Source organism: Pinus tabuliformis, chromosome 7 (genome assembly GCF_031772625.1).
Source record: "Pinus tabuliformis cultivar Carrire ecotype Pingquan chromosome 7, CPIR1, whole genome shotgun sequence".
NCBI lineage: Eukaryota > Viridiplantae > Streptophyta > Pinopsida > Pinales > Pinaceae > Pinus > Pinus tabuliformis.
In genome coordinates this window covers 203,572,740-203,586,643 of record NC_142293.1, presented here as the reverse complement: position 1 = coordinate 203,586,643, position 13,904 = coordinate 203,572,740, and the positions used below count along the sequence as shown (strand labels likewise).

At 39.9% G+C, this 13,904-nt stretch overlaps 2 pseudogenes across 3 annotated transcripts; both read left to right on the top strand.

Moving 5' to 3' along the window:
* Positions 1–633: 633 nt before the first annotated feature.
* LOC149246563 (putative clathrin assembly protein At2g25430 pseudogene) lies at positions 634–5,349 on the top strand (annotated as a pseudogene). Of its 3 annotated transcripts, XR_016266531.1 has the most exons (3): positions 634–787; positions 3,060–3,813; positions 4,477–5,349. The product of XR_016266531.1 is annotated as a putative clathrin assembly protein At2g25430 pseudogene, transcript variant X3 (transcript). The 3 variants fall into 3 exon arrangements; XR_016266530.1 differs by lacking the exons at positions 634–787; positions 3,060–3,813 and adding an exon at positions 3,827–4,024; XR_016266529.1 differs by lacking the exons at positions 634–787; positions 3,060–3,813 and adding an exon at positions 3,835–4,024 and having other exon boundaries at positions 4,363–5,349.
* On the top strand, positions 1,493–1,960 carry LOC149246564 (putative clathrin assembly protein At2g25430 pseudogene; annotated as a pseudogene).
* Positions 5,350–13,904: the final 8,555 nt, after the last annotated feature.

The window sequence follows — 13,904 nt, the reverse complement described above, 5'->3', positions numbered from 1 at the left end:
GCTAGGGTTGCCTCTTGGGTGGCAGTTATTGCCTCTTGGCCACGACATTGCAGTGAACCGGTCTATGCGTCTTGCTTATCCACTGCTACTGCCAACTACTGCTACTGAATACCATCCAGAATCCAGTTTCACAGGGTGCAAGTAAGCTTAATTTTTGTTGATGGGTTAGCCGTCTTGTAGCGATTTACACATTAGGTATCTGAACATTCTTTTGTTTTCTTGTTTTCTTTAATCTGGTAATTCTCTGTTTCTTTTCCTGCCTGCAGGTCCTGTGGTTGTTCCGCAATTCAAGGACTTCCAGCACCGAGGAAAGCACTTCCCATTTCTTCTTTTTCAAATACCTGTCTCTGGAACACCGCCGAGTTGGGTTGCAAACTCACAAGCCCTGCCGATGACAGGGCCTATGCAATCTGCCCATGCTTCAGGGGCATCTTCAAGTAGGAGCTCACCGTCAATCTCAGACTATGAAATAATGCAGAAGAGGATTCCAAAAATCATCAAATTTTATTTTGCATTCCAAAATCCATCAATTTCCAGCAAATTTGTCGCGGTAGTGGATCCAAGCATTTTTCATTGGTAAGATGGATGGATTTTGTGCTCTGTAGGTCAGCCGTCTCCGTCCATGGATTTTAAAATGTTCAATCAAAGTTCTTCCTCTACGACAATATAATGTGGATTCATATTTGAAGAAGAGGATTTTCTCAATGGTTTATAGCTTTGCTGGAGATTGGCGAGAGGAGGATTCGAACCGGCGTCAAAGGATCCATTTATATCGGCCGCTGTCCAGGTATTTTTGAGAGATTCTGTAAAGTTTTTGAAAGTCAGGTGGCCTGATTTATGTTTTGGAGGAAAATTTTGCTCAAATCTTAGATCCGGCGATTCGATCTTCATTTCAAGATGGAAGCTGTACTCTTGTATTTATAGATGTGCGATGTATAGGATTATTTAGTGAAATTTTATCTTTTTTATTGGAGATCCGTGTTCTGCTTTTTGATAATGGATTTTGTTGCATTTTTAAAATCTTGCAGAGATTTTGTTTGCTTTAATTTCAAGCGAGGATATTGTCATCTTTCTCATATGTTTTGGATATCTTCTCTGATTTAGCTGTTATTTGGGTTACGTAGGTTTGGATTTTTTTGAAATTTTGCAATTGATATACCTAATTGAGCTGAAACCCCAGCTGTGGAGGATATTCGCCGGTAATTTGTGGCCTTTGACGTCGGCTACTTTTATAACAGGGTTTAATCCGTGTCTTTGAGGTCCCCGGCATCGCTTCTCGTGGAGAGATTTGGCTGGTGGTGTTCCAGGGCGGTGAAATCGGCAAGTTTGCCGTTAGCCATACAATTTGTCATTATTTGGGGAATTTAGACCGTGAAAAGTGCAGTAGGGAGATTGGGTCCCGTTGGTAGAAATTTGGTTTTTTCAGAGCTTGAATTGCCTTTTTTGAGATCAAACCTTTGTTAAGGTTAATTGTGCTTTTTGAGATTTGCGAATGGCTCCAAGTAAGCTAAGGAAAGCTCTCAGTGCTGTGAAGGACCAGACGAGTATTAGTATAGCAAAGGTTGCAAGCAACAATGCGTCGGATCTAGATGTTGCCATTGTAAAGGCAACAAGTCATGATGAAGTACCTATAGATGAAAAATATGTGTATGAAATTTTGCACCTCACCTCTTATTCCAGGGGTTATGTTAGTGCTTGTGTCCACAGTCTGTCCAAGAGGATCAACAAAACACACAATTGGATAGTGGCAATGAAGGCGCTGATGCTCATTCATAGGCTATTTCAGGACGGTGATCCAAGTTTTGAGCGGGAAGTTCTTCAGGGAATGAGGCGTGGTGCACGCCTGCTCAATCTGTCTGATTTTAGAGATGATTCACACTCAAATGCTTGGGACTATTCCGCATTTGTACGCACATATGCCCTGTATCTCGATGAAAGATCAGTTGATTTGTCAAAATGAACTCGTGTTGTTGCTCATTTCTACACTGCTGTAGTGAGTGCCATGGTTGCTATATGATGTGAACTTACCGATTATGATAGACTTGCAACCATCTATGCTGCAAAAATGAAGTATATTCTTCATTTATGAAAACATGTACAGCCTACATAACTACCACCATGGTCTACATAGAAGGACAAGCTGCTTATTTGGCAGAAATCAACCCTTAATTATAGCAACGCCTTCAATCTGGATAAATTAGGTAGTGCACTTTCAAGAAATCATAAGTAGCATATTGAACACCTAAAACGCCAAGAACCTGGACTGGTGGTCTGCCGAGAAATCCAACTGCTTTATTGTTGGTAGACTTCTTGTATTAAATCACAAGGTGGAACTCCTACAAATAAGCTTTGCACTGCAGATGGACTTGCTGTTAAAGTTTGAACTGAGGGTTCAGGAGCTGGAAAAGTCTGTGATCTGTATGCAAGATTGTTTCGTTTCTAGCAAAATAGCATTGCAGAAGAGGAAGGGATTTGCGATTGAGATACACACCTGATAGCAGAATTGTGGGGTACCCACTCCAAATGATGATGATTACCAACTCTATGGTTGACCCATTTTTCTTGTTTCAGCACTGCAAATTTCTCATTCACTCAGTCATATCTCAATCGTGAAAGAAATGGCAAAGATGAATAATGAAGGAAAAGGTCCTATATAAGATTCAAATTTAATTTGAGATGCATGGAATCTGGTAATTCTCTGTTTCTTTTCCTGCCTGCAGGTCCTGGGGTTGTTTTGCAATTCAAGGACTTCCAGCACCGAGGAAAGCGTTTCCCATTTCTTCTTTTTCAAATACCTGTCTCTGGAACGCCGCCGAGTTGGGTTGCAAACTCACAAGCCCTGCCGATGACAGGGCCTATGCAATCTGCCCATGCTTCAGGGGCATCTTCAAGTAGGAGCTCACCGTCAATCTCAGACTATGAAATAATGCAGAAGAGGATTCCAAAAATCATCAAATTTTATTTTGCATTCCAAAATCCATCAAATTCCAGCAAATTTGTCGCGGTAGTAGATCCAAGCATTTTTCATTGGTAAGATGGATGGATTTTGTGCTCTGTAGGTCGGCCGTCTCCGTCCATGGCTTTTAAAATGTTCAATCAAAGTTCTTCCTCTACGACAATATAATGTGGATTCATATTTGAAGAAGAGGATTTTCTCAATGGTTTAACTGAGGGTTCAGGAGCTGGAAAAGTCTGTGATCTGTATGCAAGATTGTTTCGTTTCCAGCAAAATAGCATTGCAGAAGAGGAAGGGATTTGCGATTGAGATACACACCTGATAGCAGAATTGTGGGGTACCCACTCCAAATGATGATGATTACCCACTCTATGGTTGACCCATTTTTCCTGTTTCAGCACTGCAAATTTCTCATTCACTCAGTCATATCTCAATCGTGAAAGAAATGGCAAAGATGAATAATGAAGGAAAAGGTCCTATATAAGATTCAAATTTAATTTGAGATGCATGGAATCTGGTAATTCTCTGTTTCTTTTCCTGCCTGCAGGTCCTGGGGTTGTTCTGCAATTCAAGGACTTCCAGCACCGAGGAAAGCACTTCCCATTTCTTCTTTTTCAAATACCTGTCTCTGGAACGCCGCCGAGTTGGGTTGCAAACTCACAAGCCCTGCCGATGACAGGGCCTATGCAATCTGCCCATGCTTCAAGGGCATCTTCAAGTAGGAGCTCACCGTCAATCTCAGACTATGAAATAATGCAGAAGAGGATTCCAAAAATCATCAAATTTTATTTTGCATTCCAAAATCCATCAAATTCCAGCAAATTTGTCGCGGTAGTGGATCCAAGCATTTTTCATTGGTAAGATGGATGGATTTTGTGCTCTGTAGGTCGGCCGTCTCCGTCCATGGCTTTTAAAATGTTCAATCAAAGTTCTTCCTCTACGACAATATAACATGGATTCATATTTGAAGAAGAGGATTTTCTCAATGGTTTATAGCTTTGCTGGAGATTGGCGAGAGGAGGATTCGAACCGGCGTCAAAGGATCCATTTATATCGGCCGCTGTCCAGGTATTTTTGAGAGATTCTGTAAAGTTTTTGAAAGACAGGTGGCTTGATTTATGTTTTGGATGAAAATTTTGCTCAAATCTTAGATCCGGCGATTCGATCTTCATTTTCGAGATGGAAGCTGTACTCTTGTATTTATAGATGTGCGATGTATAGGATTATTTAGTGAAATTTTATCTTTTTTATTGGAGATCCGTGTTCTGCTTTTTGATAATGGATTTTGTTGCATTTTAAAAATCTTGCAGAGATTTTGTTTGCTTTAATTTCAAGCGAGGATATTGTCATCTTTCTCATATGTTTTGGATATCTTCTCTGATTTAGCTGTTATTTGCGTTACGTAGGTTTGGATTTTTTTGAAATTTTGCAATTGATATACCTAATTGAGCTGAAACCCCAGCTGTGGAGGATATTCGCCGGTAATTTGTGGCCTTTGACGTCGGCTGCTTTTATAACAGGGTTTAATCCGTGTCTTTGAGGTCCCCGGCATCGCTTCTCGTGGAGAGATTTGGCTGGTGGTGTTCCAGGGCGGTGAAATCGGCAAGTTTGCCGTTAGCCATACATTTTGTCATTATTTGGGGAATTTAGACCGTGAAAAGTGCAGTAGGGAGATTAGGTCCCGTTGGTAGAAATTTGGTTTTTTTAGAGCTTGAATTGCCTTTTTTGAGATCAAACCTTTGTTAAGGTTAATTGTGCTTTTTGAGATTTGCGAATGGCTCCAAGTAAGCTAAGGAAAGCTCTTGGTGCTGTGAAGGACCAGACGAGTATTAGTATAGCAAAGGTTGCAAGCAACAATGCGCCGGATCTGGATGCTGCCATTGTAATGGCAACAAGTCATGATGAAGTACCTATAGATGAAAAATATGTGTATGAAATTTTTCACCTCACCTCTTATTCCAGGGGTTATGTTAGTGCTTGTGTCCACAGTCTGTCCAAGAGGATCAGCAAAACGCACAATTGGATAGTGGCAATGAAGGCGCTGATGCTCATTCATAGGCTATTTCAGGACGGTGATCCAAGTTTTGAGCGGGAAGTTCTTCAGGGAATGAGGCGTGGTGCACGCCTGCTCAATCTGTCTGATTTTAGAGATGATTCACACTCAAATGCTTGGGACTATTCCGCATTTGTACGCACATATGCCCTGTATCTCGATGAAAGATCAGTTGATTTGTCAAAATGAACTCGTGTTGTTGCTCATTTCTACACTGTTGTAGTGAGTGCCATGGTTGCTATATGATGTGAACTTACCGATTATGATAGACTTGCAACCATCTATGCTGCAAAAATGAAGTATATTCTTCATTTCTGAAAACATGTACAGCCTAGATAACTACCACCATGATCTACATAGAAGGACAAGCTGCTTATTTGGCAGAAATCAACCCTTAATTATAGCAACGCCTTCAATCTGGATAAATTTAGTAGTGCACTTTCAAGAAATCATAAGTAGCATATTGAACACCTAAAACGCCAAGAACCTGGACTGGTGGTCTGCCGAGAAATCCAACTGCTTTATTGTTGGTAGACTTCTTGTATTAAATCACAAGGTGGAACTCCTACAAATAAGCTTTGCACTGCAGATGGACTTGCTGTTAAAGTTTGAACTGAGGGTTCAGGAGCTGGAAAAGTCTGTGATCTGTATGCAAGATTGTTTCGTTTCTAGCAAAATAGCATTGCAGAAGAGGAAGGGATTTGTGATTGAGATACACACCTGATAGAAGAATTGTGGGGTACCCATTGCAAATCATGATGATTACCCACTCTATGGTTGACCCATTTTTCTTGTTTCAGCACTGCAAATTTCTCATTCACTCAGTCATATCTCAATCGTGAAAGAAATGGCAAAGATGAATAATGAAGGAAAAGGTCCTATATAAGATTCAAATTTAATTTGAGATGCATGGAATTAATTTGCATAAGGGAAGAGAAATGGTAGAGAAGAACAGAGCAAACCCTAAAAAAAAATAAAAAAATCAGAGCAAAGAGTAATGACTAACCCAAGCCAGGAAAAAATATAGTTGACAGAAAAAGAATGTCCAAAGAAGAGTGCAAAATAAGTCTACAATACCAGTTACCATGTGACAGAGAACGCTGATATTAAAGAATTAAAAATTCCATTGACCATATGGACAACTTTGCTTCACCATATTTTTAGAGTTGTTTGCAACAGGTGATGATCAAGATCTAGTATCCTCCTCTATCGCATAAAAACACACATACTCTGACATCCATGTAAACACACCAAAAACTCAAAAGGGAGTAGTTGCGTTGTTTTCCAACCTGTGGCTACTCGCCCATTTCCTCTTTTTCAAATACCTGTCTCTGGAACATCGCCGAGTTGGGTTGCAGACTCACAAGCCCCACCGATGACAGGTCCTATGCAATCTTCCCATGCTTCAAGGGCATCTTCCAGAGGTATTGAAAATTGATTCTTATCTATGTTATGTCGTTTTCTAGACTAACTATCTGAGAGCATTACAGTATGCAAGAAAAATTGTGACATTGTATTCTTTAGTTCAGGATTCTAGTAATTTATTTCAGGATTGTAGTAAAACATGTGGTTCTAATGAATTTTTTTGTCACTTCGTTCTGTTCCCAGATACTATCCCTTTGATAGAGGATAGTTTTTGTCCTTGGAAAACCTTTACAGTTTGCTAGCTGTTGTATGTATATCTACTGTTCAAGTAATAGTATGCAGTTTTTATTATATATTTATATATTTGCTTTATCATTGTTCCAACTACGGGCAGTAACTTAACATTTGTTTGTCATGATGTGGTGATTTGTTAGAGTAGAATTTGGAAAGGATACAACTCTGTGCCACATTATCTTTTGTTGACACATTCTTTTTCCATCTCTGCGGCCTTTGTATGACAGATCAATTGATTTGTCAAAATGAACTTGTGTTGTTGCTCATTTCTATACTGCTGTAGTGAGTGCCATGGTTTCTATATGATGTGAACTTACCGAGTATGATAGACTTGCAACCATCTATGCTGCAAAAATGAAGTATATTCTTCTCATGAAAGAAATGGCAAAGATGAATAATGAAGGAAAAGGTCCTATATGAGATTCAAATTTAATTTGAGATGCATGGAATTACTTTGCATAAAGGAAGAGAAATGGCAAAGAAGAACAGAGCAAACCCTCAAAAAAATAAAAAAAATCAGAGCAAAGAGAAATGGCTAACCCAAGCCAGGGAAAAATATAGTAGACAGAAAAGAATGTCCAAAGCAGAGCGCGAAATAAGCCTACAATACCAGTTACCATGTGACAAAGAACGTTGATATTAAAAATTCCATTGACCATATTGACAACTTTGCTTCACCATATTTTTAGAGTTGTGATGATCAAGATCTAGTATCCTCCTCAATCGCATAAAAGCACACATTGACATCCATGTGAACACACCAAAAACTCAAAAGGGAGTAGCTGCGTTGTTTTCCAACCTGTGGCTACTCACCCATTTCCTCTTTTTCAAATACCTGTCAATCAAACAACGATCTGCCAAAAGGTTGAGATAAACCCCTCCCAGTGCGGATGGGTTGTAGCTAAGTTGATGGCGATCTTTTCTTGCCAACAACCCTTCTCCCACCCACAATGGAATCACATGGTTGGCATGAATAATTTGGTGTTCTGCAAATGTTGCAGCCATGCATAGAAAGAATAATTGCAAATGAATAGTCTCCTTACCTAGTGCATCGTAACTCAAGCTTAGACAAGCATCGAGGCTATGGTCATTTCGCAGTCTCTGAGCGGTCCATTTCCACTGTAGTGGATCAATACACCCTGCCTTTGTCCTCCCTACAACTTTTAGTGCCTGGGGAAGCTCACAGTTAATTCATGGGATAAATCTATGCTTTATCTATGCTTTATCTTCTTTTCAATGACCATTTAAATTTATGCCTTACGGCGTTTCCTTTGCAACATCTGATGCAAATGCTAGTTACCTTTCCTTTGCAATGATGTGATAGGATTAGAAATCTGCGAGAAGTTCCTGATGAACCTCCTGTAATAGCCTGCTAGACCCATGAAAGATCTCACCTCATCCACACTCTTAGGAGCTAACCACTCCATGATGGCCCTTATCTTCTATGGATCTACTACAATCCCCTCATTGGAGACAACATGTCCCAAGTAGTGTACCTCACTCTGAAAGAAACTACACTTGTTGAGCTTAGCGTACAAGTAATTCTCCCTCAGCAACCTCAACACTGCTACTAAATGCTCAACATTCTCTTCCTCATTTTTAGAATATACCAGTATATCATCAATGAACACAATAACAAACTTATCCAAATATGGACGCAATGCACTATTCATCAAACACATAAATGTAGCTAGAGCATTAGTCAAGCCAAATGGAATAACAACAAACTCATAATGCCCATACTTGGTCTAGAACACAGGCTTGCAAATGTCCTCCTGTTTGATGCATACCTGATAGTATCCAGATCTCATATCAATCTTCGAGAACACTGCTTCTCCCTTCAGCTGATTGAACAAGTCATCAATCATCGGCAAAGGGTATTTGTTCTTGATGGTCACTTTATTCAAATTCCTATAATAGATTCATAGTCTAAGAGTACCATCTTTCTTCTTCATGAAAGATACTAGTGTGCCCCAAGGTAATACACTTGGCCTAATGTATCCCTTGTCCAAAATTTCCTTCCACTTCAACTTCAACTCAACCAACTCAAGTGTGCTCATCCTGTAAGGTAATTTTGATGCTGGAGTTGCCCCTGACACTAAATCAATAGAAAATTCTACCTCTCTATGAGGTGGAAACTCTGTAATGTCCTCAGGAAATACATCCTGGAACTGATTCAAAACTGGGTACCTGGTCAACACATCTGCATCCTCAACCTCCCTACCCTTATCACTAGAAATGTGTACTGGAAATAACATACACCCTTTCCTATGACTATGCTTTGCTTGCATAGCTGTCACCATCCTAATTGATGTGGCTTTCTTCTTACCCTGTAGGACTCTTGGTTCCCCATTGTCATCAACACACTCAATAGCTTTATGATAGTAGTCTACCTTGTTTCTATGAAGATACAACCAATGCATGCCCAACAACATATTGTATGATCCCAACGGTAATGCATTTAGATGTGCTGCGGTAGACATACCATTCAAGTCAAATGCGCAAGCTCTTACTCAATGATGAACTTGCTTCTTTGTACCTATAACCAGGTGCACTAACCAAGACTCTGCATGGAATTCCTTACTCAAACCACACTTATCCACCAAGCCAGGACTAACATAGCTATAATTAGATCCAAGGTCAATCAAAATATAAATAACTTGATCACAAAGCTTACCTTCCATCTCAATGGTGTTTTGCCTATTTTTTGTCCACTGCAACATAAATACAAGGAATACTCTGCCCAACATACCTAACAGTATGCACCTTCTGTGGAATGTATATCATAGGCCTACCACCCTGATGCTGCAAACAATCTCTCCTAAGGTGTTCCTCACCACATGTCCAACACTCCAACTGACCAGTGTCCTCATCTCTATGCTGCTACTATTGTGACCCATGTCCCTATCTAGCTGCATTAAATGTCTTTTGTGATGCCATATTTTCTTTCCCATCTGCATTTTGAGGTCTTGTTCTCTTAAGATGCCATTTAACTCTATCTTTGTATTTTCCCTTCCATCCTTGTTGAGATTCATTCTTATGCTTTGACTGTTCATAACAATGCTTCAATTTCCCAATGACTTCCTCAAGTGACCGAGGCTCGTGATACTCAATCTGATCTCTAAATGCTAATGGTAAACCACTGCAAATCTTTGAACTTTAGCCTTCTCATTAGTAAGATATGGTACATACCTCAGTAGCTCCAAAACCTTGGTCGTGTACTCTTCATTTGTCATTGACCCCATCTTTCTTTGGCATTATTGTCATAGTACCTCTCTGACAAGTACTTCTTCCTGAAATTCCTCTTGAACTCCCACCAACTCAAGTCATCTGTCTTCATGTCTCTAACCCACTTAACATCTTCCCACCATATGTATTCTCTACCTTTCAAGCTGAAGATAACTATTATGGCCTTCATGTTATCTATGTACTCATGCAACTCAAAGAATTTGTTCATCCCAAGTATCCAAGCCTTTGCATCTTCTGGATTCTTCACATCTTCATCAAAATTTGGTGGTTTTTCTTTCTTGAATTCATCTGAAAAGTATCCCCTATCACTCCTCTTGCAAGGATTGTAACGATGACGATCATGCTGTCTATTAGAACTAGAACTAGAATATTACATGTACTCATCACCCCTCCTATCTAGAGTGTCCAACAACCTTCCATCTCTCACCGTATCAGATCTATCCGACTTGTGTCTACCAAGAGACCTACTACCATATGACCCATTAGTTTTATCCTCTTGTCCATGGCTGATCCGAAGCAGTCCTTGTCACTACAAGTCTGAAAAACTCTGAAGAAGTATTGCATTAACCTCTGCTTACTTCTCTTGTGTCTGTATGATCCGGTCATTATTTTCCTTACAACTCCTTATCTCTTCCTTCAAGCTCCTCAATGTATCTACCAAATCAGAAGTGTGCCCCACACCACACTACTCATCTGCTGCGTAGGGAGATTCTATGTAGTATACCACCTTGCTATCCATTTGATATTTTTCCCGCAATGCATAATATGTTAGATAAACCAAATCAAAATAAATCAACGTACCTTAGCATAATTTAGGGAGGATACCTTTTCTGCAAGGTCATCAAGTCAGCGTGATACATGTATAACATAATCATAATAACATATGGACATACACAAATAAATGTATCAACATATAAACATTGTTCTAGCTAGGATCCCGTCATCAATGAAAGGCCATATCAACAATGCATGCTATGAGCTCATGCATGAAAACAACCATTATTCCCTTGTACACATTGTCACATGAAACCAACAACATGCATAAGCAATGCCTAATCAACCACACCTACGCATAAACACATGTAGTCGAACATAAGCAATCAATTCTTGTAATCAACCTACAAGAGTGATACATGTAATCGAATCTACAAGAATGTAGCCTAATATACAAGGATGTAAGTAGGTGACATAAAATCAACATGTAAGCAACATATAACAATATGTAACTAGTCATATACTCATGACAAATGCATTCCACAAAATCAACATCAAATTCAACATGGCAACCTTACTACAACCATAATCAATCATCCAACAAATGCAACAAGCACATGGAATGCAAGTGTAAAAGACACACATGCAACTGACATGCATGCATGACCAACACACACTACCCATCCAGTCCGAGGGGTGAACCATGCTCTGATACCACTCTGTAACACCCTCCTCCCACATCTACCCAAGTAACTAGCCAACCGGGGTAAACATGTGATGAGAGGCTACTATGATTGGATTCAACCTCCTATGTGACCTTAAGGAAGTGGAATTGATGGAAACATCACACACAGTCATCCAACATCAGCTTCAGGACCCACAGAAACCAATCCAACACTTCAAACAACTTGCCCTTGGGTCCTACTAAAGTTTTGACCATCTTAGGCCTCAGTCACTCTCATGCTATAGGCATGACAGCATCCAGAAACCAAAATTCGCTCTCACAGGCTTATGTGCCAGTGTCCAGGGACCCAATTTTCCAGTTATGTGCCAGCGACCCTAGGATTTAAGCCACTTTTTTAGGCCTAGAGCCCAAGTCACTTCCCAGAATGGAGTGATAGCTTAAGATCAATAAAAGAACAGGAAAATAATGATGCCAAAGCAATAAGTTAAACAAGACCTTAACCAGACCCCTACTATTCATGATAGGCATTTTGTCAAACATATCATCAACATGTAACCTACAGGTGTAAACAACAGAATTAAGTGTAGGGATCTCATACTTATCTGAGAATTGCTATGAACCATTGTTCCCTCATGTCATTTGCTGCATTATCATCTATTAGGCCATAGATACATTATCCATTCATTTACAAGTAAAAACATGTTGAGAGCCATACATAGATGTTGTCATAAAACATACATATAACCAACATCATAGAGACAAAAGTATCATAAACATATCAGCCATAAAATCCATATATACATCAGTACATTTACACGTGAAAATCAAGGGAATTAATTTCTCATTAATGAATGCAATAAACCAACCGGAGATAGGACTACCACGTTCCACCAGACCATAGATTGGCTGAGTCAAGTCTCTCTTTAGCCAATCACCCCCATGCCATATTCCAAGCATGAATGTGGGACTAATAGAACACACCAGAAAAACACCAACAAATATGGATTCCACTGAAGTTCTCCACCTACACCATGAGGAATTTGAGCGCCTCCTAGTCTCTTAGGCTCTGCTGTAATCCACAGTCTGATCCAGGGAACACTAGGTCCTGCACTGAGACACACTCTCCAGGATTTACCATACATCCCATCCTAGGACAATTAGGCCCAACAGAGAGAAATCCACCTCTTGGCTTTACTGTATATCCCACCATTCATTGGCAAGGATTTCTAGGTCCACCGAGGCACACTATCTGGCTTTACCACAACCCATAGTCTGGTTCAGGGGTTCCTAGGCCAGTGGCTTTACCGTGATCCACAGTCTGGTTCAAGGACCATTAAGCCATGTGTTTGTTAGTTTGGAGATCCACCCCACTTAGCTTCGAATCCATTCGCCCATCCCACATTAACCGAATATGAGAAACCCATCTCATCAAAGCTATCAGGAAATTGCAAGGCTAGGCTGAAGAACACTGTCACACTTGGCAAAACCCATGCCATGATATAAAAGAACCACATGCAATACCATGCATACCAAATCTAGCAAGGAAAATGCACATGCAAGTCGATACTTGCAATGAAGCCTGTTGTAGTTGCTTGATACTACCTTTCCCTGCTTGATCTTTTTTTCCTCTTGCCTTCTTTTACTTTCTTTCTCTAATGCCAAAGTACTCCAAGAAACTCTAAGTGTCCAAGAGTGAGAGAGAGAGAGAGAGAGAGAGAGAGAGAGAGAGAATAATGAGAGATCTCTAAATCTAAACTAAAAAAAGGTTACCAACTGATCCTTAGAAGCCTTTTTAAGAATGAAGCTTCTATTTTCTTCATTTTCCATTACTTTCCTTCATTTTCATCCTCACATGCAACCTGTGACCTTTCACCTCCTTTTTCTCCTAATTTCCATTATTTTCACAAATAATTGTGCCAAAAGTGCCATTTCTCATTTCCAAAGCCTTAGCCATTTCCTTTGCTGATTTCCTTAGCCCTAAATAACCAAATGAACATGCCCTAGGATGTCTTGCCCAAAATTTAGCTTGGAATAAGTGTCCCATCAGTTGTGGTTATTGTTTTTAACTTTTATTACATGGAATTTTCACCAAGGTTGTTACCATGAAAAGTAACCATGAGCCGTAAGAACAGAATAAACCATCACACATAAGAAACACATTAACATATTAGGACACCAAGATTTTTAGGTGGAAACTCAATGTGGGAGAAAACTACCGATTTCGTCATATCTGTCTTCATATTTTATTATAAAGGAAAACATATTACAATCTTGTACTGACACAGACTCATACCAGTATGCAGGCACCCACTTGCATATGGATACAACCTTCTCTCATTCTCCAGCACCGAGTAGAAGGGAGCTCCAACCCCCTAATCTCATTTACCAACACTCACCAGAAGGGAGCTCCAACCCCCTGATCATATTTAACAGCTCCCACTGGTAGGAAGCTACAAATTCCTCACTGAAGTCTCCAACCCTCAGCACCTATGTGGACCATGTTTCATAATATTTCATACTGGATCCACCTGATCCAAAACATCAAACCTGTAGGCCACTTTTCATCATATTTTTAGACAGGAACCACT